The sequence below is a fragment of the Pinus tabuliformis genome, chromosome 1_1, assembly GCF_031772625.1.
Source record: "Pinus tabuliformis cultivar Carrire ecotype Pingquan chromosome 1_1, CPIR1, whole genome shotgun sequence".
NCBI classification, from domain to species: domain Eukaryota; kingdom Viridiplantae; phylum Streptophyta; class Pinopsida; order Pinales; family Pinaceae; genus Pinus; species Pinus tabuliformis.
The window spans coordinates 397180290-397184920 of NC_142297.1; the positions used below are offsets into that span (position 1 = coordinate 397180290).

Genomic DNA, 4631 nt, shown 5'->3' on the forward strand with positions numbered 1-4631 from the left:
AACAAATTATTGATACTGAAAGTGCCCTACTACCACAAGACTCACACCAAAGGAATTTTTTTTGACAAAGTTTCAAAAATGTCTCGATAAGTTAAAATTATCATTAAAATTAATTTAATAAAAATATATTATCGAGGTAAATAATATAATAAAATATCCAAGACATTATCTTTGATGTTGAATAAAGTTTGAACAGGCTATTTTCGACCTTAAAAAGAAGGTTCAGAATAACTCTCACTCTCCACTGCACTCATGAAACAGGGAAATGTGACTCGCAAGGATGATTATGCCGAGATTCCGTACAAACGTCATAACAATCTAAATCAAATAGTGTTTGTGAAATCCATAGCCTCCGCAACACGACCTTAAACATTCCAACAAAAGGATGAACATGTTGGTTTTGCAGAGAAATTACTCTGAACAATGACGGACACAAACATTCTAACAAACAGATGAACATATTGTTGGACCAGAGAAATTAGTTTTCATTATGGGCATGTTATGTTAGGCTATCTACTCCCCTGTTTTGACTGGTGTATGATGGATATCTCGCTATTTTCTCTACCTTCTTCATGCCTGTGCCCCTCTCCATCTCTGATTGAAACTTCATTCCATCACACGCATCTCCATTCTTATTATCTTTGTTTTTATTTTTATGGCAGTTCTTCTATCCCCACCTCCATTTTTTTAGCCGCAGCAGTTAAACAGCGGCGTAAAAATCAAGTGAAAAGGGGGAGAGGAGTTTCAGCTTCTGCAAATGCATATGTCGACCAAAGCCAATTCACGCAAACGGCTATACACAAAGGAGGCAATGCTTTATTATCGAATGACACGATCAGAGAATATGTAAAGAATGGCTTGTGGGCGAAAGCTCTGAGGATGTATTATCAAATGCAACGCGCAGGCATGAATCTGGACAAGGTGGTATTTATTTCTGCAATCAATGCATGCGCAAGCCTGTCAGATCTGCAAGCAGGAAGAAAAATTCATGATGATATCATCGCAAGGGGGTTTGAATTGGATGTTTTTGTGGGTACTGCTCTGGTGTCAATGTATGTCAAGTGCGGAAGTCTAGAGAATGCACGCCGAGTGTTTGACAGAATGTCTAAACGAGATGTTGTTTCATGGAATGTAATCATTGCTGGTTATTCACAGAATGGGCAACCTGGTGAAGCATTGACATTATTCAATGATATGCAAGTCCAGGGAATAAAACCTAACTCTGTCACCATTGTTGGTGTTCTGCATGGATGTACACAATTATTGGCCCTGAAACAAGGTAAGCAGCTTCACAGTTATGCAATAAAAAATGGATTTGAATCTAATGTTATTGTGGCTACTGAGCTTCTAAATATGTATGTCAAATGTGGGAATCTTACTATTGCCAATGAATTGTTTGAAAGAATGCATAAACAAGATGTTGTGTCATGGAATGCAATCATCGCTGGTTATTCCCAGAATGGAAACCCCTATGAAGCATTGGCCTACTTTAATGAAATGCAAGTCCAGGGAATAAAACCCAACTTGGTAACCATAGTTAGTGTTCTTCCTGTATGTGCTCATTTATTAGCCTTGGAACAAGGTAGGCAGATCCACGGTTATGCAATCAAAAGTGGTTTTGAATCTAATATTCTTGTGGGTACTGGGCTTGTAAATCTATATGGCAAATGTGGTAATGTTAACATTGCACACAAACTGTTTGAAAGATTACCCAAACAAGATGTTGCATCATGGACTACAATCATTGCCAGTTATTCCCAAAGTGACAAACCCTATGAAGCCTTCACATTTTTTATTGGAATGCAAGCTCGGGGTATAAAACCCAATTCTATCACCATTGTTAGTGTTCTTCGTGCATGTAGCAATTTAATGGCTGTGGAGAAAGTTAAGCAAATCCATGGTTATGCATTAAGAAGTGGATTTGAATCTGATGTTGTTGTGGGCACCGGGCTTGTAGACACGTATGCGAAATGTGGAAATGTTAACATTGCCCACAGATTATTTGAAAGAATGCCTGAAAGAGATGTTGCATCATGGACTGCAATCATTACTGGTTATTCCCAGAGTGACTATCCCCATGAAGCCTTGGCATTCGTTATGAAAATGCAAGTTCAGGGTATAAAACCCAATTCAATCACCATGGTTAGTGTTCTTCCTGCGTGTGCCAATATAATGGCTCTGGAACAAGGTAAACAGATACATGGTTATGTAATAAGAAGTGGATTTGAATTCGATGTTGGCAATGCACTTGTAGACATGTATGCCAAATGTGGGCATATAGGTATTGCACGACAAGTGTTTGACAGGATGTTGATCCGAGATGTGGTCTCATGGAATACTATGATTTTGGCATATGGAATTCATGGACATGGTGAGGATGCTCTTGCTCTTTTTTCCCGGATGCAACAAGCAGGCACAAGGCCGGATCATATCACCTTCACTGCTGTTTTAACTGCCTGCTCTCATGCAGGGTTGGTCGACCAGGGCCGGCAATACTTTGAGTGCATGAAGTCAGATTATGGCATTGTACCTAAGCTGGAGCATTATGCATGCCTGGTTGACCTTCTTGGGCGTGCTGGGCATCTAGATGAAGCACATGAGATTATCAAAAGGATGTCATTAGAGCCTGATGCTAACGTGTGGGGGGCCTTGTTGGGGGGCTGTAAAATTCACTGCAATATTGAGCTTGGAGAACAAGCAGCAAAACAGCTTTTTGAATTGCAACCAAATAATGCTGGAAATTATGTACTTCTGTCAAACATCTATGCCGAGGCACGTAGATGGGAGGATGTAGTAAAGTTGAGGAAAATGATGAAAGAGAAGGTAGTGAAGAAGCAACCAGGGTACAGTTTTGTTGAGGTGCATAGAGAGGTTCATACATTTCTCATGGGAGACACAACGCATCCTCAATCTGAAAAAATTTATGCAGGGTTGGAAACCTTGAATGGGCAAATGAAGAAGGCGGGTTATGTGCCTAACACAACCCTTGTGCTGCAAGATGTGGAGGAGGAGGTGAAAGAAAACATTCTATCCAGTCATAGTGAAAGGCTAGCAATTAGTTTTGGGATCATCAATACAAGCCCACGCACCTCCATCCGTATCATGAAGAACCTTCGTGTTTGTAATGATTGCCACAATGCCACTAAGTTCATCTCCAAAATTGTTGGGCGAGAAATTATTGTAAGAGATACAAACCGTTTCCACCATTTTAAGGACGGGTTTTGTTCTTGTGGTGACTATTGGTAATGCTAGTTGTTCAGCAAGAACAAATTTACGCTTTCAAACAAATATATAATATGTTTCTGCTATCAAACTAGTATCTCATACTAATCTCTTGTTAGATAGAATATAATAGTAGTTGTACAAAGAGAGGAATATGTTTTTGATGTGATGATGAGCAGCTCTCTACTCAGCTGCGAAAGAAGTTGAAGACAATGTTAAGAGACGAACCATTTGAGCATCCTATTTCTGCAAATCAAATCTTCCTGAACCCCGGAGTAATAGAGTGAAGCGCAACAAAAGAAGATCAGGGAAGGAGTTTAGATAAGCTCAAGCCATAAAAATATTTTTACACTACGTAATTGTGTCCAATAATTGATACATATAATATTATTACATGTACATGCAAAATTTTGTAATATATTTAATTTAACATGTATACTGTGGGCTGTTTTTAGTGCATTGCGTGCTATGACATCTATACAACACAAAGTTATATATGTGGTGGGGGGTGTTTTATGAGATTAATAAAATTGTTCTCATAATCAGTTATATATGTGGTGGGGGTGTTTTATGAGATTAATAAAATTGTTCCATGATTATGAGAAGATAGAATAGATTTTATAGGTGTTTTTTAAAATACTGAAATATAAGTATATATAATATGATAGGGTGTTTTGTTAATTGCATTTAAAAGGTTTTTATAATTTTTCCGAATAATATTTGGAAATGTATTTAATTTCACGAGTTTAAGTTAAATAATGTGATTTTATGTTGAATAGATTGTTAAACTTTTTTGCTTTTATTTTTTATCTTATTATATGTATTTTGGTTGTTTTTGAAAATTAGTTATACAAATATGTATTTTGGTTGTTTTTGAAAATTAGTTATAATGGATGTATAGCATGTTGATCATAATCTTTAATGTACAATAGTTTTTTAATTGATTTTATATCCTAAATCTTGTTTTTTTCATAGATATTTTGCATTTTGATGAAAAAAAGCCAGGTGGGTAAGAAAATTCTATGTTTTTGTACTCCATTTAGAGTAATTAGAAACTTGACTATGTAATTTTTAGTAATGGAAATATAAATGTTTAAAGAAAGGAAAAAAAAGGTTTTTCAAATGATTTTCATTACATTGCACTTTCAAATATAAGATACAAACATGGTTTTTTTTGTTAAAGTGTGATATTCTAGAGGATGTGACAACCAATATGGTTTACTAATTAAATAACTAAAATATTTAGAATCTAATGAAATTAGAGGATATGACAACCACTATGGGTCACTAATTAAATATCTAAAATATTTAGAATATAATGAAATTCACTTAGGATAAAGTAATAATATATCAAATAAAATATATGAGAAATGATAGTAATGAGCCTCATTTAATATTTTAGTAAGAGT

General features: G+C 35.9%; 1 pseudogene; it reads left to right on the top strand.

The window, feature by feature from the left end:
- Positions 1–209: 209 nt before the first annotated feature.
- LOC149213312 (pentatricopeptide repeat-containing protein At3g26782, mitochondrial pseudogene) lies at positions 210–3641 on the top strand (annotated as a pseudogene).
- The last annotated feature ends 990 nt before the right edge of the window (positions 3642–4631 follow it).